Source organism: Euprymna scolopes, unplaced genomic scaffold (genome assembly GCF_053919585.1).
Source record: "Euprymna scolopes isolate OS-2025 unplaced genomic scaffold, ASM5391958v1 sca39, whole genome shotgun sequence".
Taxonomy (NCBI): domain Eukaryota; kingdom Metazoa; phylum Mollusca; class Cephalopoda; order Sepiida; family Sepiolidae; genus Euprymna; species Euprymna scolopes.
Window position 1 is genome coordinate 1 of NW_027633424.1, and position 22539 is coordinate 22539.

Below are 22539 nucleotides of genomic sequence, written 5' to 3' on the forward strand. Positions count from 1 at the left end.
AATGTTACCGTGGTAGAGGTCGCCCCAACAGCAGCTACTGATAATGTAGGGGCCATGACGCGGGAACAAGTGGCGGAGGCATGGAGGAAATCCATGAGGGAAACACAGGGAGACGAGGAGGCAGCCACTTGGAAGGACGCTCGAAAGAACCGAAGACGGCCGGTGAAGCGTTGGTGGGTCCCGGACGAGGGTCCCCCAACAGAGACAAAATCAGAACGAAGCAGCCCCCAAAAGCCGTCGATGGAGGGGCTCCGAAGGTCCAAGTCGGAGGAAGTGGTTGTTGTAGATGGGTGCTCCCCGGGGTCAGGGAGGGCGACGGACAAGAGTGCGGTTCCCACCAGTGCGGAGGATTGGCCATCATTGACCAAGGATGATTCCCCCATCCCGGCTGCACAAAAAGAGGTAGCAACTGCCTGGACCGCCGCAAGGAGTCAGTCAGCTGTTCCAGGAGGCAAAAAGAAGACCCCCCAATACTATAAAGACCTCCTGGAAAACAACTTCAGAGAATATGCAGCTGGCAGCGTTATGAAGGTGGTTCCGGGCGTTCAAGAGGCCATCCAGGAGCGGTCGATTGCCTTCCTCACCTTCGACGAGAAGGGGAAGGGACTCACAAGGATCCCGCAGGAAAAAATGGCCGAGATTTTAGGAGAGCTGCGAATTCCGGCCCAGTATATGGTGCGGCGTTTTTTTGCCATGTGGGATGTCCTTTTGCCAACGAGGGAAGATGCGGAAAGGTTGTCAAAAGGAGATCTCACCTGGAAAGGGTTTCGACTGCGGCCGGAATACAAGTCGAAAAGAAGAGCAGCAGTTACCATCAAGGGGGTGCCCAGCTTCATCTCGGAGGACCAGCTGGGCGCCACGATGTCTCAATTTGGCGAAGTAGAATGCGTGCAGCCGGTGATTGGCCCCCGAGGAATAAGGATGGGGGAAATCAAGATGGAGATGAGGGTCAGCAGAAAGGAAGTGGAGAAGATCCCCTCCCAACTATCGTGTGAAGGATGGACCATGTTGGTGCTGGTAGAAGGGAGGAGACCGCACTGCTGGTCCTGCCAGAAACCGGGCCATGTGTCCCGCTTCTGTCCCAAAAGGATGGAAGAGGAAAAGAAAAAGGACGGACAGGAGCCGGTCAGGGAAAAGGCGGTAGACAAGGATCGGGCCGACACCTGGAGTAAGGTTGTGTCCAGGAGGACCAAAAAAATAGCAGAGGTGTCCGCTCCCACAACAACACCCAGAGGAGCGGCGGTGTCGGCCAAGCGTAAGCTCAGGGTCAGCTCCTCCGAATCAGAAGGAGAGGAAGGAGGAGACACGAAGAAAGACGCTAAAAGAGAAAAAACAGCAGAAGAAGACCCTGAGCATCCGCCAACAGTCCCCGAAGAGGATGTCCAGGCCACCCCTCCCCTATTCAATACGCCTCCAGAAGAAAAGGAGCCGGGCGAAGCTCCGGAAATACCCATGGAGGCTGAGGAGCCAACAGTAAAGCAAGGAAAAGAGAAGCCAGTAGCCCCCAGAGAAGTGAAGACCAGAAAACTTCCTTTCTGGCCGGGGGAGAAGATTTGCGTAGTAGGAACCGAGGAAACGGTCAGCGACCTCAATGGGAGGCAAAAAAAACATCTGAAGTCCCTCGAAAACCTCTCAAAGGTGGACGGGAAGGAGGTCGCTGACCCCAGGAACTTTGCAGATGCTCCTCAGCTGATTACGTTCGTCCGGCCAAATAGGGGAGGGCGAGCGAAAGCCCTATGGAGGATGCTGGAGGAGAGCAAAACGGCCTTCAAGGGTTTAAAGATTTTTGACGGGGAGCACCCATCACTAGGGCAGATAGCCAAAAAGTGCGAAGGGCGGGTCCCCATTTATGTTCACCCCTCCCTGTATAGGGCTTTAAAGATTACGTTTCCTCTGGACGTTGGGGGCCTGGCCAGAAACGGACGGCTTACGTCCGACCTGCTCTCGGGCAGTCTTGGCCAGGCTTTTGACGTCCTATCCCCCGAGGACTTCAGACCCCTAGTCGACGAATTCTACTAGGTAAGGAAGCATGGCCACGGGCTTGAACCTGGCTAGTTTAAATGCGAGGGGCATGAGATCTCGAAGCAAGGCTGCTCGCGTGCTGAGGGATCTCGTGGCCCTTGAGGTAGATATAGCTGCGTTACAGGAGACCCACTTTGTTGGGCCCGGGGATTGCAGTGTGCTGGTCAACGACTTTGACGTTTACTCAGCATACGGCAATCTCCGTAGCAGTGGGGTTTCTGTTCTAGTAAGTCGCACCCTGTCTGCGACGGTTACCGTTATCCACGCCGGCGCTCATGGGAGGCTGGTCGTGGTCGATGTTGCCGTTAAAAGCGGCGTGTTCCGGATAGTGGCAGTTTATGCGCCTAACATCCCCAGCGAGAGGGTTTCCTTTTTTCGGCGGGTGGAGGTGTTTCTCTCTTCGGGTCCGGAGCGGGTAGTCTTAATGGGGGACTGGAATGCCGTCCTGGACCCCAGCATAGATAAGGTCGGGGGGGTTAGAGGGTCGGGTTGGTGTGAAAGCAGCCTGTCTGACCTGATGGCCTCGTGCGATCTGGTCGATAGGTTCCGTCTGGATCACCCCGGGAGGGAGATGTGGACGTGGCATACTAGTGCGGCCTCCAGTCCAAGTACATACTTGGACAGGATGTTAATTAGAAGGGGCGACGTAGATTTTCTATCTTGTCCCACGTTCCACTGGCTAGGTCATTCGGACCACAAACTCGTGTTGGCCCGTTTGAAGTTAGGTAATAGGCCTAGGTTGGCTGGCTACTGGAAGTTGAACGCCTCCTTGTTGGAGTCGGAAGACTTCCGGGAGCGGCTGACAACACTAATCCAGAGGGAGTTAGTGGGGGCGGTTACCGGGAGTAGCTGGTGGGTTAAGCTTAAGGTCACCATTAGGCGCTTTTGTGTCCACTATAGCCAAAGCCTCGCGTTAGTTAGGGCTCGGACCAAAAGGCACTTAGACGATAGACTGACCCGGGCGGTGGCAGGGGGGGATTCCCTAGAACTAGCTCTAGTAAAGGAGGACCTGAATCGCTTGGCTAGCGAGCGATACACAGGTCAGGTAGTTAGAGCTAGGTTAAAAAGAGTCTCCAACGAAGCCGCGAACGTTGACGCTGTTGAGCGTGGGGCTGCTTTAAGACGTGGCTCGGATGGGTACATTCGGGAGGTGAAAGACCTGGAAGGGCGCTCTCTCGTGTCGGCGCGGGAGATCTGCAACGGGTTTCGACAACATCTGGAGGAGCGATTCACCCAACTACCCAGACTCCGCGGCCAGGAGTTTGGCGGCTATTTGGCTGGCTCGCCCCGCCTTACTGCGGACCGAGCGGCTAGCTGCGAGGGGATGGTTACGGAGCGTGAGGTCATTACTGCGTTGAAGCAGGTAGGCCTCAACAAATCTCCGGGACTTGATGGTTTGCCCTATGAATTGTTCTTGAGGCTGTCGCCCATGTTTGTGCCCCTTCTGACGGGCGTGTTTAACCACTGGTTTGTCACGGGCTCGATCCCGAGACAGGTAACCAAAGGAGTGGTCACGCTTCTGAAGAAGGGGAACCAACCTGGAGGGGGGAATCTAGACGATTACAGGCCGATCACTCTGCTTAACGCAGACGTGAAGATTTTGGCTCGCGTTCTCGCAAACCGGATGCAGGTTGTTATCGGTGACTTGATCGAACCGGATCAGAATTACGCTGTGAAGGGTCGATCAATTCAGAACAACTTGCACCTGGTGCGCTTGATCTTAGAGGGTTTAGAAGACGACACGGAAGCCGCGCTGATCAATTTGGATCAGTCCAAGGCGTTCGATAGGGTGGACCATGGGTTCCTGAGGTCTGTTGTGGAAACCGCCGGCTTTGGTCCGGACTTCCGCAAGTGGGTCTCTGCTCTGTATCGTGATCCCGCGGTAGTGGTGCAAGTCAACGGTAGGTTGTCGGAGTCCTTTGGGGTCTCTCGGTCGGTGCGGCAGGGCTGTCCGCTGTCGCCTCTGCTCTATGTCCTGGCGTTGGAGCCCTTCCTTCGCAAATTAAGGGACGAGGCGGCGAGACCAGTCCTACGCGGCATTGCTCTACCTGGCGGCCGATTTGCCAGGGTGTCCGCGTACGCTGATGACGTCACCGTTTTCGCAGCTTGTCGTAACGACATCGAAGCGGTGATAGAGGCGATCGCTGAGTACGAAGTTGTTACAGGGGCCGTGATCAATCGCAGCAAGTCCGTCGGCCTGCGGTTGAGCGCCTGGACCGGGGTAAACTCGCTTCCAGGTGCGTTCGGCTGGACTGATGGCCCGGTTAAGATCCTCGGCGTGTGGTTCGGGCCGGATCTCCAGTTGGACAAGAATTGGTCGGAGGTACAGACGAAGGTCGAATCGTCGGTCGTGTCTTGGATTCGAAGGAGGTTGTCCTTGAAGGGTCGTGCGGAGGCATGCGCCACTTACGTGTTTCCGCTGATCCTTTACCGTTTATCTGTTCTTCCCCTGCCTGCGGACCGCTGTAAGGCTTTAGAGCGACTCCTTTTCCGACTGCTCTGGAAGGGAGGAAAGCCGTATGTCCGTAGACAGGTCTGTACGCAGAAACTTGGCGAGGGAGGCTTGGGAATGCCGGACTTGAAAAGTCACAAGCATGCTGAAAGACTGGCGTTCCTGAGTCGTACACTGTTAGAGGAGACGCACTGGGTACCGGCGGTGGAACAGGCTTTTCCGCAGCTCGTATCCGCCCCTGCCGCTGAAGGTCGCAGAAGACCAGCAGGGGATTCGCGTTTCTTCACCGAGTGCCGGGCTGCCCTTAGGGCGTTGCCGGGGTCCAGTGACCTTGCGCGGTCTAGGAGGAGGCTGTATCGGGATCTAGTGGTGGGGACCGCTAACGATCCGCTGGTGGAGCGGCTACATCTGTCGGGGGAGGAGGTTCTCTCGCTGTGGAGTTGGGCGCCTGCCAGCAGTCATTTAAATAATTCAGAATTTTCAGTAACGTGGAGACTGGTCCGGGACGCGCTGCCACTTTTCGACCGACTTGCCAGAGATTGCCGGGATAGAGAATTTTATTATCCCCCGTGCCCCCGCTGCAATGACGAGGAGGAGGACGAGACGAGGGAACACGCGTTCTTTCTTTGCAGCGGGGTGCGGAGTCTCTGGAGGTATGTCGAAGAGGTAACGGCTCGCATCGACCCCGAGCGGTCGGTGCCACTTGATTTAGCGTATGTGGTCGATAATGTGGACCCGCCGTTTTCTAGGGAGAAACGGTTGGTGTTTCTAGCGATACTAGCCGTAGCTAGGTTAGTGACGTGGGTTTCACGTCTAGACATCGTCTATGAGGGGCAGTCTGTTTCCGATCGGGATCTGGTCGTTCGTTTTAAGCACCAACTTAAAACGAAAATCAGATGCGATTGGGAAAGGTTGCCCCGCATCGACTTTGATAGAAGATGGGTGCACAACACTAGTTTGTGCATCCGACGAGGAGCCAGGTTCGAGTTCGTGCTTCCCCCTGGTTAGAATTGGTCCTAGGGTGCTGGGGTTGGTGTTTTCTATACTCGGAACCCACCCCAATGTATTTGTTAAACAAGAGTTTACTCTTGTCCATGGGTAGAAGCTAGGGTTAGTTAGGAAATGGTAACCACTTCGAGTGGAAGATGAGTATCTTTATTAGGGCCTAGACTAGGGATGTATGTGTGTCGATCCGGTCCCTGATTTATTTTTATTCGGCACTAGGAGAGCTTCCAAAGATGCCCACTCCCACTTGTTTGTTTTGTCCCCGGCCTTTGTTGCCCCTTATGCATTTTTATCTTGGAAGACGCCGTCCATTCCCGACGAACCCCCTCCACAAGTTATTTTTTCACCAGCAGTTTTTGCTGTCCCGTAGATCCTCCATTCCCCACTAGGGAGCGACCTGCTTGCTTTCACCTTTCCCTTCGGGGAGGGGACCGGAAGACAGTGGGCGTTCCACTAACGAGTAGAGAGTAGGATGGGAGGGTCCCTTACTAATCTGCCCCCATAGGCATTTTGTTAAGTTGTTTTCTTTTTCTTTCTTTTTGGGTGTATTTTAGCTTGCCCCCCTCCCCTTCATCTCACCCCCATTTATTAAAAAAAAAAAAAAAAAAAAAAAAATACTTTTTGTTTGTACATATATTTTTGTTTTGTTTTATGTAAATACACTTTTTTATTATTACAGAATGCATGAAGGTCGCCTGCCATCCCGTTAAGCTGGGGAGAATTAGTTTTGTTTTAAATAGGTCCTGGTAAGAATGTAAGGCGAATTGTAGAATGATAGTTCTCTAGTGTAGTCTTTTAATAAAGAACTTGTCTTTCAGTACAAGTCTAGCGTTAGCTTTAGTAAAGACCCGATTTCTTTTTTCCCCACACCCCCCTACTTGGCCCTGGTGCCTAAGTTGTTACGGACCCCAAATAAGGCCTTGGCAGTAGATAATGCCAAGGTCGGGGCCGTAACGACTAAATAAATTCTCGGCCTCTTCTGGCTAAGATCAAAGTGTAGTATCTGTTCTTATCAGCTTAATATCTGATAGGTCCCTCGCATGGAGGGATCACGATATTAAACTGATTTTTGGAACTCGGTCAAGGGTTAGGAGCTTGCTCCCCCTTCTCCACGGGTTGGCCTGGTATTGCACTGCCTCCAGGAGTTAACAGCCCCGATTCTGACCCCAGCTCGCTCGGGAAAGAGTCAGAAAACGCAATCCCAAAAACAGACTGACTACTACTTTGATCTTACTACTAAACTAAACTACTTTGTTGGTACTTACTTCCCTTTACTTAGTTGTTTGTTTAGTTGTTGCTTGCTTTGGTTTCGTTCGCTTTCGGTCCGGTCCGCTCGGCTGGACCGTTCGTTGGTCTCATTAGCTGGAGGACGGAGGCGGGCGGGCGGCCCTCCTTGGCCGCTGCCTGCGATCGACGCTTCCACTAGTAGAGAGGGGCCGGGGGTAGGGGGGTCGTTGTCGCTCTGCCCGCAACCTTTGCCGCCCGGACCGGTCCACTGACGACCCCGGCCCCGGAGGGAGCCCCTTTATCGCTTCTCGGCCTCTTCTGGCTAAGATCAAAGTGTAGTATCTGTTCTTATCAGCTTAATATCTGATAGGTCCCTCGCATGGAGGGATCACGATATTAAACTGATTTTTGGAACTCGGTCAAGGGTTAGGAGCTTGCTCCCCCTTCTCCACGGGTTGGCCTGGTATTGCACTGCCTCCAGGAGTTAACAGCCCCGATTCTGACCCCAGCTCGCTCGGGAAAGAGTCAGAAAACGCAATCCCAAAAACAGACTGACTACTACTTTGATCTTACTACTAAACTAAACTACTTTGTTGGTACTTACTTCCCTTTACTTAGTTGTTTGTTTAGTTGTTGCTTGCTTTGGTTTCGTTCGCTTTCGGTCCGGTCCGCTCGGCTGGACCGTTCGTTGGTCTCATTAGCTGGAGGACGGAGGCGGGCGGGCGGCCCTCCTTGGCCGCTGCCTGCGATCGACGCTTCCACTAGTAGAGAGGGGCCGGGGGTAGGGGGGTCGTTGTCGCTCTGCCCGCAACCTTTGCCGCCCGGACCGGTCCACTGACGACCCCGGCCCCGGAGGGAGCCCCTTTATCGCTTCTCGGCCTCTTCTGGCTAAGATCAAAGTGTAGTATCTGTTCTTATCAGCTTAATATCTGATAGGTCCCTCGCATGGAGGGATCACGATATTAAACTGATTTTTGGAACTCGGTCAAGGGTTAGGAGCTTGCTCCCCCTTCTCCACGGGTTGGCCTGGTATTGCACTGCCTCCAGGAGTTAACAGCCCCGATTCTGACCCCAGCTCGCTCGGGAAAGAGTCAGAAAACGCAATCCCAAAAACAGACTGACTACTACTTTGATCTTACTACTAAACTAAACTACTTTGTTGGTACTTACTTCCCTTTACTTAGTTGTTTGTTTAGTTGTTGCTTGCTTTGGTTTCGTTCGCTTTCGGTCCGGTCCGCTCGGCTGGACCGTTCGTTGGTCTCATTAGCTGGAGGACGGAGGCGGGCGGGCGGCCCTCCTTGGCCGCTGCCTGCGATCGACGCTTCCACTAGTAGAGAGGGGCCGGGGGTAGGGGGGTCGTTGTCGCTCTGCCCGCAACCTTTGCCGCCCGGACCGGTCCACTGACGACCCCGGCCCCGGAGGGAGCCCCTTTATCGCTTCTCGGCCTCTTCTGGCTAAGATCAAAGTGTAGTATCTGTTCTTATCAGCTTAATATCTGATAGGTCCCTCGCATGGAGGGATCACGATATTAAACTGATTTTTGGAACTCGGTCAAGGGTTAGGAGCTTGCTCCCCCTTCTCCACGGGTTGGCCTGGTATTGCACTGCCTCCAGGAGTTAACAGCCCCGATTCTGACCCCAGCTCGCTCGGGAAAGAGTCAGAAAACGCAATCCCAAAAACAGACTGACTACTACTTTGATCTTACTACTAAACTAAACTACTTTGTTGGTACTTACTTCCCTTTACTTAGTTGTTTGTTTAGTTGTTGCTTGCTTTGGTTTCGTTCGCTTTCGGTCCGGTCCGCTCGGCTGGACCGTTCGTTGGTCTCATTAGCTGGAGGACGGAGGCGGGCGGGCGGCCCTCCTTGGCCGCTGCCTGCGATCGACGCTTCCACTAGTAGAGAGGGGCCGGGGGTAGGGGGGTCGTTGTCGCTCTGCCCGCAACCTTTGCCGCCCGGACCGGTCCACTGACGACCCCGGCCCCGGAGGGAGCCCCTTTATCGCTTCTCGGCCTCTTCTGGCTAAGATCAAAGTGTAGTATCTGTTCTTCAGTGCTTGCTCTGGTCTGCTATTAGTTGACGAGTTGGGAGCTTTTGGCCTTTGGTCAAAAGTCTTTTTTCTTTTTGGCCTCTTTTGGCGTCTTGCTCTTGCGAGGACCAGCCCCTTCTTTGGGGATTGGACCTCCTTGAGAACTTGTTAAGTTTTTGTTTTGTTTATTAACTGTTGTTTTCTATTTTTTACAGATAGTCCGGGGTCTAGCTAGAGCTTAAGCAGCCGGCAGGGCCAAGGGATACCGACGTGCCTTTTTAGGCGAAGGTCCCTTGGTTTCCGAATCGGCGGGCACTAGTTGGGCTCCGGGCCTTCACTTAGATGGAGCAGGCCTCTGCTCCTGCCACCTTGGGGGACGCCCCAGGTGTAGTGTCCGAGACGGGTCGGGGGGGTGCCATCCCGCAAGGCACCCCCAGTTCGAGAAGGGTCCCCGGGGTCGCCACCCCGGAGTGTTCGGTAGCGTCGGTTGCGTCGGTCGAGTCGGTCGTGTCGGTCGTGTCGGTCGTGTCCGGATCGCGAGCGGGGGTCGCTGCCCCCAGTCCAGTGGTCGAGGCCTCTGGCAGGAGTAGGGAAGGGGTCGAATCCCCTTGGTCAGGTTCGAGACGCGTGTCGGGGGTTGCTGCCCGTAAAGGCAACCCCATTTCGTGCAGGTTGGTAGCCGCCGCTGGCAGCTTGATGGTCGCGGGGGGGACTGCCCTGCAGGGTACCCCCAATAGGGAGAACGCTGATCTGGGGGTCGTTAGCCCTAATGTAGCCGTGGTGGAAGTTGCCCCAACAGCAGCGGTAGGCAAAGTGGGGGAAAGGCTGCCAGGGAAAACTCCAGGGGCCATGTCAAGAGAACAAGTGGCCGAAGCCTGGAGGAACTCAATGAGGGAGTCAACAGGAGGAAAAGAGGCAGCAACGTGGAAGGAGGCGCGAAAAGATAGGAGAAGGCCGGTAAAGCGTTGGTGGGTCACGGATGAGGGTCCCCCAACGGAAACGCAGTCCGAAAAAAGCAGCCCCCAAAAACCAGCAACGGAGGGACTAAGAAAGGTTAGATCCGAGGAGGTGATCGTAGTAGATGGGTGCTCCCAGGGGTCAGGGAGGGCGTCGGATAAGGATGCGGTTCCAGCCAGCGCGGAGGATTGGCCAGCCCTCACCAGGGATGATTCACCAATACCGGCTGCGCAAAAGGAAGTATCGGCAGCCTGGTCCGGAGTAAAATTGCCAGCAGGAATTCCCGGAGGAAAAAAGAAGACCCCCCAATACTATAAAGACCTCCTGGAAAATAATTTCAAAGAATATGCGGCTGGTAACGTGATGAAGGTGGTGCCAGAAGTCCAGGAGGCAATGCAAGACAGGTCAATCGCCTTCCTCACCTTCGACGAGAAGGGGAAGGGACTAACGAGGATCCCAGCTGAAAAGATGCTAGAAATCCTGGGTGAGCTGCGGATTCCGGCCCAGTACTTGGTGCGACGGTTTTTTGCCATGTGGGATATCCTTTTGCCAACGAGGGAAGACGCAGAGAGGTTGGCAAAAGGAGATCTCACCTGGAAGAATTTTCGACTGCGGCCGGAATACAAATCAAAGAGGAGGGCAGCGGTTACAGTGAAGGGAGTGCCCAGCTTCATTTCGGAAGACCAGCTGGGCGCCACGATGGCACAGTACGGGGAGGTCGAGAGTGTGCAGCCGGTGATTGGCCCCCGAGGAATCCGGATGGGGGAGATAAGACTGGACATGAGGGTGGACCGAAAGGAGGTCGAAAAAATCCCCTCCCAACTTTCATGTGAGGGCTGGACAATGCTGGTCATTGTTGAAGGAAGGAGGCCGCACTGCTGGTCCTGCCAGAAACCAGGCCATGTGTCCCGCTTCTGTCCTAAAAGGATAGAAGCCGAAAAAGAAAAAGAAACAGCAGCAAAGAAACTAAGCGAGGACAAGGCGGCGGACAGGAACGAGGCCGGCACCTGGAGTAAGGTGGTCTCCAGGAAAACGAAAAAGATGGAAGTGGCCGCTCCAATAACAACACCCAGAGGAGCGGCAGGGTCGGCCAAAAGAAAACTCAGGGTCAGCTCCTCCGAGTCGGAAGAAGAAGAAGGAGGAGGGGCCAAAAAAGATGCGAAAAGAGAGAAAATGATAGAAGAAGACCCTGAGCATCCAACACAAGTCCCCGAAGAGGATGTCCAGGCCACCCCTCCCCTATTCAGTACCCCTCCAGAGGAAAAGGAGCCGGGCGAAGCTCCAGAAACACCGATGGAGGCTGAGGAGCCAACCAAAAAACGACCAGATGAGAGGCCTGCAGCTCCCAGAGAAGGCAAGTCCAGAAAGTTTCCCTTCTGGCCGGGAGAAAAAATCTGCCAAGTCAGAATGGAAGAATCGGTCAGCGACCTCAATGGAAGACAAAGGAAATTTTTGAGGTCCCTCGAAAACCTCTCAAAGGTGGACGAGAAGGAGGTCGCTGACCCTAGGAATTTTGCGGATGCTCCTCAGCTGATTACGTTCGTCCGGCCAAATAGGGGAGGGCGAGCGAAAGCCTTATGGAGGATGCTAGAAGAAAGCAAGACGGCCTTTAAGGGATTAAAAATATTCGACGGGGAGCACCCATCACTAGGGCAAATAGCCAAAAAATGCGAAGGGAGGGTCCCCATTTATGTTCACCCCTCCCTGTATAGGGCTCTAAAAATTACGTTTCCTCTGGACGTTGGGGGCCTGGCTAGAGACGGACGGCTTACGTCCGACCTGCTCTCGGGCAGTCTTGGCCAGGCTTTTGACGTCCTATCCCCCGAGGACTTCAGACCCCTAGTCGACGAATTTTTCTAGATAGGGAAGCATGGCCACGGGCTTGAACCTGGCTAGTTTAAATGCGAGGGGCATGAGATCTCGAAGCAAGGCTGCTCGCGTGCTGAGGGATCTCGTGGCCCTTGAGGTAGATATAGCTGCGTTACAGGAGACCCACTTTGTTGGGCCCGGGGATTGCAGTGTGCTGGTCAACGACTTTTACGTTTACTCAGCATACGGCAATCTCCGTAGCAGTGGGGTTTCTGTTCTAGTAAGTCGCACCCTGTCTGCGACGGTTACCGTTATCCACGCCGACGCTCATGGGAGGCTGGTCGTGGTCGATGTTGCCGTTAAAAGCGGCGTGTTCCGGATAGTGGCAGTTTATGCACCTAACATCCCCAGCGAGAGGGTTTCCTTTTTTCGGCGGGTGGAGGTGTTTCTCTCTTCGGGTCCGGAGCGGGTAGTCTTAATGGGGGACTGGAATGCCGTCCTGGACCCCAGCATAGATAAGGTCGGGGGGGTTAGAGGGTCGGGTTGGTGTGAAAGCAGCCTGTCTGACCTGATGGCCTCGTGCGATCTGGTCGATAGGTTCCGTCTGGATCACCCCGGGAGGGAGATGTGGACGTGGCATACTAGTGCGGCCTCCAGTCCAAGTACATACTTGGACAGGATGTTAATTAGAAGGGGCGACGTAGATTTTCTATCTTGTCCCACGTTCCACTGGCTAGGTCATTCGGACCACAAACTCGTGTTGGCCCGTTTGAAGTTAGGTAATAGGCCTAGGTTGGCTGGCTACTGGAAGTTGAACGCCTCCTTGTTGGAGTCGGAAGACTTCCGGGAGCGGCTGACAACACTAATCCAGAGGGAGTTAGTGGGGGCGGTTACCGGGAGTAGCTGGTGGGTTAAGCTTAAGGTCACCATTAGGCGCTTTTGTGTCCAATATAGCCAAAGCCTCGCGTTAGTTAGGGCTCGGACCAAAAGGCACTTAGACGATAGACTGACCCGGGCGGTGGCGGGGGGGGATTCCCTAGAACTAGCTCTAGTAAAGGAGGACCTGAATCGCTTGGCTAGCGAGCGATACACAGGTCAGGTAGTTAGAGCTAGGTTAAAAAGAGTCTCCAACGAAGCCGCGAACGTTGACGCTGTTGAGCGTGGGGCTGCTTTAAGACGTGGCTCGGATGGGTACATTCGGGAAGTGAAAGACCTGGAAGGGCGCTCTCTCGTGTCGGCGCGGGAGATCTGCAACGGGTTTCGACAACATCTGGAGGAGCGATTCACCCAACTACCCAGACTCCGCGGCCAGGAGTTTGGCGGCTATTTGGCTGGCTCGCCCCGCCTTACTGCGGACCGAGCGGCTAGCTGCGAGGGGATGGTTACGGAGCGTGAGGTCATTACTGCGTTGAAGCAGGTAGGCCTCAACAAATCTCCGGGACTTGATGGTTTGCCCTATGAATTGTTCTTGAGGCTGTCGCCCATGTTTGTTCCCCTTCTGACGGGCGTGTTTAACCACTGGTTTGTCACGGGCTCGATCCCGAGACAGGTTACCAAGGGAGTGGTCACGCTTTTGAAGAAGGGGAACCAACCTGGAGGGGGGAATCTAGACGATTACAGGCCGATCACTCTGCTTAACGCAGACGTGAAGATTTTGGCTCGCGTTCTTGCAAATCGGATGCAGGTTGTTATCGGTGACTTGGTCGAACCGGATCAGAATTACGCTGTGAAGGGTCGATCAATTCAGAACAACTTGCACCTGGTGCGCTTGATCTTAGAGGGTTTAGAAGACGACACGGAAGCCGCGCTGATCAATTTGGATCAGTCCAAGGCGTTCGATAGGGTGGACCATGGGTTCCTGAGGTCTGTTGTGGAAACCGCCGGCTTTGGTCCGGACTTCCGCAAGTGGGTCTCTGCTCTGTATCGTGATCCCGCGGTAGTGGTGCAAGTCAACGGTAGGTTGTCGGAGTCCTTTGGGGTCTCTCGGTCGGTGCGGCAGGGCTGTCCGCTGTCGCCTCTGCTCTATGTCCTGGCGTTGGAGCCCTTCCTTCGCAAATTAAGGGACGAGGCGGCGAGACCAGTCCTACGCGGCATTGCTCTACCTGGCGGCCGATTTGCCAGGGTGTCCGCGTACGCTGATGACGTCACCGTTTTCGCAGCTTGTCGTAACGACATCGAAGCGGTGATAGAGGCGATCGCTGAGTACGAAGTTGTTACAGGGGCCGTGATCAATCGCAGCAAGTCCGTCGGCCTGCGGTTGAGCGCCTGGACCGGGGTAAACTCGCTTCCAGGTGCGTTCGGCTGGACTGATGGCCCGGTTAAGATCCTCGGCGTGTGGTTCGGGCCGGATCTCCAGTTGGACAAGAATTGGTCGGAGGTACAGACGAAGGTCGAATCGTCGGTCGTGTCTTGGATTCGAAGGAGGTTGTCCTTGAAGGGTCGTGCGGAGGCATGCGCCACTTACGTGTTTCCGCTGATCCTTTACCGTTTATCTGTTCTTCCCCTGCCTGCGGACCGCTGTAAGGCTTTAGAGCGCCTCCTTTTTAAACTGCTGTGGAAAGGAGGAAAGCCGTATGTCCGTAGACAGGTCTGTACGCAGAAACTTGGCGAGGGAGGCTTGGGAATGCCGGACTTGAAAAGTCACAAGCATGCTGAAAGACTGGCGTTCCTGAGTCGTACACTGTTAGAGGAGACGCACTGGGTACCAGCGGTGGAACAGGCTTTTCCGCAGCTCGTATCCGCCCCTGCCGCTGAAGGTCGCAGAAGACCAGCAGGGGATTCGCGTTTCTTCACCGAGTGCCGGGCTGCCCTTAGGGCGTTGCCGGGGTCCAGTGACCTTGCGCGGTCTAGGAGGAGGCTGTATCGGGATCTAGTGGTGGGGACCGCTAACGATCCGCTGGTGGAGCGGCTACATCTGTCGGGGGAGGAGGTTCTCTCGCTGTGGAGTTGGGCGCCTGCCAGCAGTCATTTAAATAATTCAGAATTTTCAGTAACGTGGAGACTGGTCCGGGACGCGTTGCCACTTTTCGACCGACTTGCCAGGGATTGCCGGGATGGAGAATTTTATTATCCCCCGTGCCCCCGCTGCAATGACGAGGAGGAGGACGAGACGAGGGAACACGCGTTCTTTCTTTGCAGCGGGGTGCGGAGTCTCTGGAGGTATGTCGAAGAGGTAACGGCTCGCATCGACCCCGAGCGGTCGGTGCCACTTGATTTAGCGTATGTGGTCGATAATGTGGACCCGCCGTTTTCTAGGGAGAAACGGTTGGTGTTTCTAGCGATACTAGCCGTAGCTAGGTTAGTGACGTGGGTTTCACGTCTAGACATCGTCTATGAGGGGCAGTCTGTTTCCGATCGGGATCTGGTCGTTCGTTTTAAGCACCAACTTAAAACGAAAATCAGATGCGATTGGGAAAGGTTGCCCCGCATCGACTTTGATAGAAGATGGGTGCACAACACTAGTTTGTGCATCCGACGAGGAGCCAGGTTCGAGTTCGTGCTTCCCCCTGGTTAGAATTGGTCCTAGGGTGCTGGGGTTGGTGTTTTCTATACTCGGAACCCACCCCAATGTATTTGTTAAACAAGAGTCTACTCTTGTCCATGGGTAGAAGCTAGGGTTAGTTAGGAAATGGTAACCACTTCGAGTGGAAGATGAGTATCTTTATTAGGGCCTAGACTAGGGATGTATGTGTGTCGATCCGGTCCCTGATTTATTTTTATTCGGCACTAGGAGAGCTTCCAAAGATGCCCACTCCCACTTGTTTGTTTTGTCCCCGGCCTTTGTTGCCCCTTATGCATTTTTATCTTGGAAGACGCCGTCCATTCCCGACGAACCCCCTCCACAAGTTATTTTTTCACCAGCAGTTTTTGCTGTCCCGTAGATCCTCCATTCCCCACTAGGGAGCGACCTGCTTGCTTTCACCTTTCCCTTCGGGGAGGGGACCGGAAGACAGTGGGCGTTCCACTAACGAGTAGAGAGTAGGATGGGAGGGTCCCTTACTAATCCGCCCCCATAGGCATTTTGTTAAGTTGTTTTCTTTTTCTTTCTTTTTGGGTGTATTTTAGCTTGCCCCCCTCCCCTTCATCTCACCCCCATTTATTTTAAAAAAAAAAAAAAAAAAAAAAAAAAAAAAAAAAAAAAAAATAATAATTTTGTTTGTACATATATTTTTGTTTTGTTTTATGTAAATACACTTTTTTATTATTACAGAATGCATGAAGGTCGCCTGCCATCCCGTTAAGCTGGGGAGAATTAGTTTTATTTTAAATAGGTCCTGGTAAGAATGTAAGGCGAATTGTAGAATGATAGTTCTCTAGTGTAGTCTTTTAATAAAGAACTTGTCTTTCAGTACAAGTCTAGCGTTAGCTCTAGTAAAGACCCGATTTCTTTTTTCCCCCACACCCCCCTACTTGGCCCTGGTGCCTAAGTTGTTACGGACCCCAAATAAGGCCTTGGCAGTAGATAATGCCAAGGTCGGGGCCGTAACGACTAAATAAATTCTCGGCCTCTTCTGGCTAAGATCAAAGTGTAGTATCTGTTCTTATCAGCTTAATATCTGATAGGTCCCTCGCATGGAGGGATCACGATATTAAACTGATTTTTGGAACTCGGTCAAGGGTTAGGAGCTTGCTCCCCCTTCTCCACGGGTTGGCCTGGTATTGCACTGCCTCCAGGAGTTAACAGCCCCGATTCTGACCCCAGCTCGCTCGGGAAAGAGTCAGAAAACGCAATCCCAAAAACAGACTGACTACTACTTTGATCTTACTACTAAACTAAACTACTTTGTTGGTACTTACTTCCCTTTACTTAGTTGTTTGTTTAGTTGTTGCTTGCTTTGGTTTCGTTCGCTTTCGGTCCGGTCCGCTCGGCTGGACCGTTCGTTGGTCTCATTAGCTGGAGGACGGAGGCGGGCGGGCGGCCCTCCTTGGCCGCTGCCTGCGATCGACGCTTCCACTAGTAGAGAGGGGCCGGGGGTAGGGGGGTCGTTGTCGCTCTGCCCGCAACCTTTGCCGCCCGGACCGGTCCACTGACGACCCCGGCCCCGGAGGGAGCCCCTTTATCGCTTCTCGGCCTCTTCTGGCTAAGATCAAAGTGTAGTATCTGTTCTTATCAGCTTAATATCTGATAGGTCCCTCGCATGGAGGGATCACGATATTAAACTGATTTTTGGAACTCGGTCAAGGGTTAGGAGCTTGCTCCCCCTTCTCCACGGGTTGGCCTGGTATTGCACTGCCTCCAGGAGTTAACAGCCCCGATTCTGACCCCAGCTCGCTCGGGAAAGAGTCAGAAAACGCAATCCCAAAAACAGACTGACTACTACTTTGATCTTACTACTAAACTAAACTACTTTGTTGGTACTTACTTCCCTTTACTTAGTTGTTTGTTTAGTTGTTGCTTGCTTTGGTTTCGTTCGCTTTCGGTCCGGTCCGCTCGGCTGGACCGTTCGTTGGTCTCATTAGCTGGAGGACGGAGGCGGGCGGGCGGCCCTCCTTGGCCGCTGCCTGCGATCGACGCTTCCACTAGTAGAGAGGGGCCGGGGGTAGGGGGGTCGTTGTCGCTCTGCCCGCAACCTTTGCCGCCCGGACCGGTCCACTGACGACCCCGGCCCCGGAGGGAGCCCCTTTATCGCTTCTCGGCCTCTTCTGGCTAAGATCAAAGTGTAGTATCTGTTCTTATCAGCTTAATATCTGATAGGTCCCTCGCATGGAGGGATCACGATATTAAACTGATTTTTGGAACTCGGTCAAGGGTTAGGAGCTTGCTCCCCCTTCTCCACGGGTTGGCCTGGTATTGCACTGCCTCCAGGAGTTAACAGCCCCGATTCTGACCCCAGCTCGCTCGGGAAAGAGTCAGAAAACGCAATCCCAAAAACAGACTGACTACTACTTTGATCTTACTACTAAACTAAACTACTTTGTTGGTACTTACTTCCCTTTACTTAGTTGTTTGTTTAGTTGTTGCTTGCTTTGGTTTCGTTCGCTTTCGGTCCGGTCCGCTCGGCTGGACCGTTCGTTGGTCTCATTAGCTGGAGGACGGAGGCGGGCGGGCGGCCCTCCTTGGCCGCTGCCTGCGATCGACGCTTCCACTAGTAGAGAGGGGCCGGGGGTAGGGGGGTCGTTGTCGCTCTGCCCGCAACCTTTGCCGCCCGGACCGGTCCACTGACGACCCCGGCCCCGGAGGGAGCCCCTTTATCGCTTCTCGGCCTCTTCTGGCTAAGATCAAAGTGTAGTATCTGTTCTTATCAGCTTAATATCTGATAGGTCCCTCGCATGGAGGGATCACGATATTAAACTGATTTTTGGAACTCGGTCAAGGGTTAGGAGCTTGCTCCCCCTTCTCCACGGGTTGGCCTGGTATTGCACTGCCTCCAGGAGTTAACAGCCCCGATTCTGACCCCAGCTCGCTCGGGAAAGAGTCAGAAAACGCAATCCCAAAAACAGACTGACTACTACTTTGATCTTACTACTAAACTAAACTACTTTGTTGGTACTTACTTCCCTTTACTTAGTTGTTTGTTTAGTTGTTGCTTGCTTTGGTTTCGTTCGCTTTCGGTCCGGTCCGCTCGGCTGGACCGTTCGTTGGTCTCATTAGCTGGAGGACGGAGGCGGGCGGGCGGCCCTCCTTGGCCGCTGCCTGCGATCGACGCTTCCACTAGTAGAGAGGGGCCGGGGGTAGGGGGGTCGTTGTCGCTCTGCCCGCAACCTTTGCCGCCCGGACCGGTCCACTGACGACCCCGGCCCCGGAGGGAGCCCCTTTATCGCTTCTCGGCCTCTTCTGGCTAAGATCAAAGTGTAGTATCTGTTCTTATCAGCTTAATATCTGATAGGTCCCTCGCATGGAGGGATCACGATATTAAACTGATTTTTGGAACTCGGTCAAGGGTTAGGAGCTTGCTCCCCCTTCTCCACGGGTTGGCCTGGTATTGCACTGCCTCCAGGAGTTAACAGCCCCGATTCTGACCCCAGCTCGCTCGGGAAAGAGTCAGAAAACGCAATCCCAAAAACAGACTGACTACTACTTTGATCTTACTACTAAACTAAACTACTTTGTTGGTACTTACTTCCCTTTACTTAGTTGTTTGTTTAGTTGTTGCTTGCTTTGGTTTCGTTCGCTTTCGGTCCGGTCCGCTCGGCTGGACCGTTCGTTGGTCTCATTAGCTGGAGGACGGAGGCGGGCGGGCGGCCCTCCTTGGCCGCTGCCTGCGATCGACGCTTCCACTAGTAGAGAGGGGCCGGGGGTAGGGGGGTCGTTGTCGCTCTGCCCGCAACCTTTGCCGCCCGGACCGGTCCACTGACGACCCCGGCCCCGGAGGGAGCCCCTTTATCGCTTCTCGGCCTCTTCTGGCTAAGATCAAAGTGTAGTATCTGTTCTTATCAGCTTAATATCTGATAGGTCCCTCGCATGGAGGGATCACGATATTAAACTGATTTTTGGAACTCGGTCAAGGGTTAGGAGCTTGCTCCCCCTTCTCCACGGGTTGGCCTGGTATTGCACTGCCTCCAGGAGTTAACAGCCCCGATTCTGACCCCAGCTCGCTCGGGAAAGAGTCAGAAAACGCAATCCCAAAAACAGACTGACTACTACTTTGATCTTACTACTAAACTAAACTACTTTGTTGGTACTTACTTCCCTTTACTTAGTTGTTTGTTTAGTTGTTGCTTGCTTTGGTTTCGTTCGCTTTCGGTCCGGTCCGCTCGGCTGGACCGTTCGTTGGTCTCATTAGCTGGAGGACGGAGGCGGGCGGGCGGCCCTCCTTGGCCGCTGCCTGCGATCGACGCTTCCACTAGTAGAGAGGGGCCGGGGGTAGGGGGGTCGTTGTCGCTCTGCCCGCAACCTTTGCCGCCCGGACCGGTCCACTGACGACCCCGGCCCCGGAGGGAGCCCCTTTATCGCTTCTCGGCCTCTTCTGGCTAAGATCAAAGTGTAGTATCTGTTCTTATCAGCTTAATATCTGATAGGTCCCTCGCATGGAGGGATCACGATATTAAACTGATTTTTGGAACTCGGTCAAGGGTTAGGAGCTTGCTCCCCCTTCTCCACGGGTTGGCCTGGTATTGCACTGCCTCCAGGAGTTAACAGCCCCGATTCTGACCCCAGCTCGCTCGGGAAAGAGTCAGAAAACGCAATCCCAAAAACAGACTGACTACTACTTTGATCTTACTACTAAACTAAACTACTTTGTTGGTACTTACTTCCCTTTACTTAGTTGTTTGTTTAGTTGTTGCTTGCTTTGGTTTCGTTCGCTTTCGGTCCGGTCCGCTCGGCTGGACCGTTCGTTGGTCTCATTAGCTGGAGGACGGAGGCGGGCGGGCGGCCCTCCTTGGCCGCTGCCTGCGATCGACGCTTCCACTAGTAGAGAGGGGCCGGGGGTAGGGGGGTCGTTGTCGCTCTGCCCGCAACCTTTGCCGCCCGGACCGGTCCACTGACGACCCCGGCCCCGGAGGGAGCCCCTTTATCGCTTCTCGGCCTCTTCTGGCTAAGATCAAAGTGTAGTATCTGTTCTTATCAGCTTAATATCTGATAGGTCCCTCGCATGGAGGGATCACGATATTAAACTGATTTTTGGAACTCGGTCAAGGGTTAGGAGCTTGCTCCCCCTTCTCCACGGGTTGGCCTGGTATTGCACTGCCTCCAGGAGTTAACAGCCCCGATTCTGACCCCAGCTCGCTCGGGAAAGAGTCAGAAAACGCAATCCCAAAAACAGACTGACTACTACTTTGATCTTACTACTAAACTAAACTACTTTGTTGGTACTTACTTCCCTTTACTTAGTTGTTTGTTTAGTTGTTGCTTGCTTTGGTTTCGTTCGCTTTCGGTCCGGTCCGCTCGGCTGGACCGTTCGTTGGTCTCATTAGCTGGAGGACGGAGGCGGGCGGGCGGCCCTCCTTGGCCGCTGCCTGCGATCGACGCTTCCACTAGTAGAGAGGGGCCGGGGGTAGGGGGGTCGTTGTCGCTCTGCCCGCAACCTTTGCCGCCCGGACCGGTCCACTGACGACCCCGGCCCCGGAGGGAGCCCCTTTATCGCTTCTCGGCCTCTTCTGGCTAAGATCAAAGTGTAGTATCTGTTCTTATCAGCTTAATATCTGATAGGTCCCTCGCATGGAGGGATCACGATATTAAACTGATTTTTGGAACTCGGTCAAGGGTTAGGAGCTTGCTCCCCCTTCTCCACGGGTTGGCCTGGTATTGCACTGCCTCCAGGAGTTAACAGCCCCGATTCTGACCCCAGCTCGCTCGGGAAAGAGTCAGAAAACGCAATCCCAAAAACAGACTGACTACTACTTTGATCTTACTACTAAACTAAACTACTTTGTTGGTACTTACTTCCCTTTACTTAGTTGTTTGTTTAGTTGTTGCTTGCTTTGGTTTCGTTCGCTTTCGGTCCGGTCCGCTCGGCTGGACCGTTCGTTGGTCTCATTAGCTGGAGGACGGAGGCGGGCGGGCGGCCCTCCTTGGCCGCTGCCTGCGATCGACGCTTCCACTAGTAGAGAGGGGCCGGGGGTAGGGGGGTCGTTGTCGCTCTGCCCGCAACCTTTGCCGCCCGGACCGGTCCACTGACGACCCCGGCCCCGGAGGGAGCCCCTTTATCGCTTCTCGGCCTCTTCTGGCTAAGATCAAAGTGTAGTATCTGTTCTTATCAGCTTAATATCTGATAGGTCCCTCGCATGGAGGGATCACGATATTAAACTGATTTTTGGAACTCGGTCAAGGGTTAGGAGCTTGCTCCCCCTTCTCCACGGGTTGGCCTGGTATTGCACTGCCTCCAGGAGTTAACAGCCCCGATTCTGACCCCAGCTCGCTCGGGAAAGAGTCAGAAAACGCAATCCCAAAAACAGACTGACTACTACTTTGATCTTACTACTAAACTAAACTACTTTGTTGGTACTTACTTCCCTTTACTTAGTTGTTTGTTTAGTTGTTGCTTGCTTTGGTTTCGTTCGCTTTCGGTCCGGTCCGCTCGGCTGGACCGTTCGTTGGTCTCATTAGCTGGAGGACGGAGGCGGGCGGGCGGCCCTCCTTGGCCGCTGCCTGCGATCGACGCTTCCACTAGTAGAGAGGGGCCGGGGGTAGGGGGGTCGTTGTCGCTCTGCCCGCAACCTTTGCCGCCCGGACCGGTCCACTGACGACCCCGGCCCCGGAGGGAGCCCCTTTATCGCTTCTCGGCCTCTTCTGGCTAAGATCAAAGTGTAGTATCTGTTCTTATCAGCTTAATATCTGATAGGTCCCTCGCATGGAGGGATCACGATATTAAACTGATTTTTGGAACTCGGTCAAGGGTTAGGAGCTTGCTCCCCCTTCTCCACGGGTTGGCCTGGTATTGCACTGCCTCCAGGAGTTAACAGCCCCGATTCTGACCCCAGCTCGCTCGGGAAAGAGTCAGAAAACGCAATCCCAAAAACAGACTGACTACTACTTTGATCTTACTACTAAACTAAACTACTTTGTTGGTACTTACTTCCCTTTACTTAGTTGTTTGTTTAGTTGTTGCTTGCTTTGGTTTCGTTCGCTTTCGGTCCGGTCCGCTCGGCTGGACCGTTCGTTGGTCTCATTAGCTGGAGGACGGAGGCGGGCGGGCGGCCCTCCTTGGCCGCTGCCTGCGATCGACGCTTCCACTAGTAGAGAGGGGCCGGGGGTAGGGGGGTCGTTGTCGCTCTGCCCGCAACCTTTGCCGCCCGGACCGGTCCACTGACGACCCCGGCCCCGGAGGGAGCCCCTTTATCGCTTCTCGGCCTCTTCTGGCTAAGATCAAAGTGTAGTATCTGTTCTTCAGTGCTTGCTCTGGTCTGCTATTAGTTGACGAGTTGGGAGCTTTTGGCCTTTGGTCAAAAGTCTTTTTTCTTTTTGGCCTCTTTTGGCGTCTTGCTCTTGCGAGGACCAGCCCCTTCTTTGGGGATTGGACCTCCTCGGGAATTTGTTGAATTTTTGTTTTGTTTCTTGTTAACTGTTGTTTTCTATTTTTTTACAGATAGTCCGGGGTCTAGCTAGAGCTTAAGCAGCCGGCAGGGCCAAGGGATACCGACGTGCCTTTTTAGGCGAAG

General features: G+C 53.9%; 16 non-coding genes and 1 pseudogene across 16 annotated transcripts; all 17 read left to right on the forward strand.

Annotated features, from left to right (window-relative positions):
- Positions 1–6440: 6440 nt before the first annotated feature.
- On the forward strand, positions 6441–6641 carry LOC145274607 (U2 spliceosomal RNA). The gene has a single exon (XR_013866822.1). It is a non-coding gene; the product is annotated as a U2 spliceosomal RNA (small nuclear RNA).
- Positions 6642–7006: 365 nt separating this feature from the next.
- On the forward strand, positions 7007–7207 carry LOC145274442 (U2 spliceosomal RNA). Its single transcript, XR_013866673.1, has one exon. It is a non-coding gene; the product is annotated as a U2 spliceosomal RNA (small nuclear RNA).
- A 365-nt stretch (positions 7208–7572) lies between these two features.
- LOC145274565 (U2 spliceosomal RNA) lies at positions 7573–7773 on the forward strand. Its single transcript, XR_013866784.1, has one exon. It is a non-coding gene; the product is annotated as a U2 spliceosomal RNA (small nuclear RNA).
- Positions 7774–8138: 365 nt separating this feature from the next.
- Positions 8139–8339, forward strand: LOC145274636 (U2 spliceosomal RNA). The gene has a single exon (XR_013866845.1). It is a non-coding gene; the product is annotated as a U2 spliceosomal RNA (small nuclear RNA).
- A 365-nt stretch (positions 8340–8704) lies between these two features.
- Positions 8705–8894, forward strand: LOC145274626 (U2 spliceosomal RNA). The gene has a single exon (XR_013866838.1). It is a non-coding gene; the product is annotated as a U2 spliceosomal RNA (small nuclear RNA).
- A 7098-nt stretch (positions 8895–15992) lies between these two features.
- LOC145274609 (U2 spliceosomal RNA) lies at positions 15993–16193 on the forward strand. The gene has a single exon (XR_013866824.1). It is a non-coding gene; the product is annotated as a U2 spliceosomal RNA (small nuclear RNA).
- Positions 16194–16558: 365 nt separating this feature from the next.
- On the forward strand, positions 16559–16759 carry LOC145274648 (U2 spliceosomal RNA). The gene has a single exon (XR_013866856.1). It is a non-coding gene; the product is annotated as a U2 spliceosomal RNA (small nuclear RNA).
- Positions 16760–17124: 365 nt separating this feature from the next.
- On the forward strand, positions 17125–17325 carry LOC145274660 (U2 spliceosomal RNA). Its single transcript, XR_013866867.1, has one exon. It is a non-coding gene; the product is annotated as a U2 spliceosomal RNA (small nuclear RNA).
- A 365-nt stretch (positions 17326–17690) lies between these two features.
- LOC145274449 (U2 spliceosomal RNA) lies at positions 17691–17891 on the forward strand. The gene has a single exon (XR_013866679.1). It is a non-coding gene; the product is annotated as a U2 spliceosomal RNA (small nuclear RNA).
- A 365-nt stretch (positions 17892–18256) lies between these two features.
- LOC145274461 (U2 spliceosomal RNA) lies at positions 18257–18457 on the forward strand. The gene has a single exon (XR_013866690.1). It is a non-coding gene; the product is annotated as a U2 spliceosomal RNA (small nuclear RNA).
- Positions 18458–18822: 365 nt separating this feature from the next.
- LOC145274474 (U2 spliceosomal RNA) lies at positions 18823–19023 on the forward strand. Its single transcript, XR_013866701.1, has one exon. It is a non-coding gene; the product is annotated as a U2 spliceosomal RNA (small nuclear RNA).
- Positions 19024–19388: 365 nt separating this feature from the next.
- LOC145274486 (U2 spliceosomal RNA) lies at positions 19389–19589 on the forward strand. Its single transcript, XR_013866712.1, has one exon. It is a non-coding gene; the product is annotated as a U2 spliceosomal RNA (small nuclear RNA).
- A 365-nt stretch (positions 19590–19954) lies between these two features.
- Positions 19955–20155, forward strand: LOC145274498 (U2 spliceosomal RNA). Its single transcript, XR_013866723.1, has one exon. It is a non-coding gene; the product is annotated as a U2 spliceosomal RNA (small nuclear RNA).
- A 365-nt stretch (positions 20156–20520) lies between these two features.
- Positions 20521–20721, forward strand: LOC145274510 (U2 spliceosomal RNA). The gene has a single exon (XR_013866734.1). It is a non-coding gene; the product is annotated as a U2 spliceosomal RNA (small nuclear RNA).
- A 365-nt stretch (positions 20722–21086) lies between these two features.
- Positions 21087–21287, forward strand: LOC145274522 (U2 spliceosomal RNA). Its single transcript, XR_013866745.1, has one exon. It is a non-coding gene; the product is annotated as a U2 spliceosomal RNA (small nuclear RNA).
- A 365-nt stretch (positions 21288–21652) lies between these two features.
- On the forward strand, positions 21653–21853 carry LOC145274534 (U2 spliceosomal RNA). Its single transcript, XR_013866756.1, has one exon. It is a non-coding gene; the product is annotated as a U2 spliceosomal RNA (small nuclear RNA).
- A 365-nt stretch (positions 21854–22218) lies between these two features.
- LOC145274629 (U2 spliceosomal RNA) lies at positions 22219–22352 on the forward strand (annotated as a pseudogene).
- Positions 22353–22539: the final 187 nt, after the last annotated feature.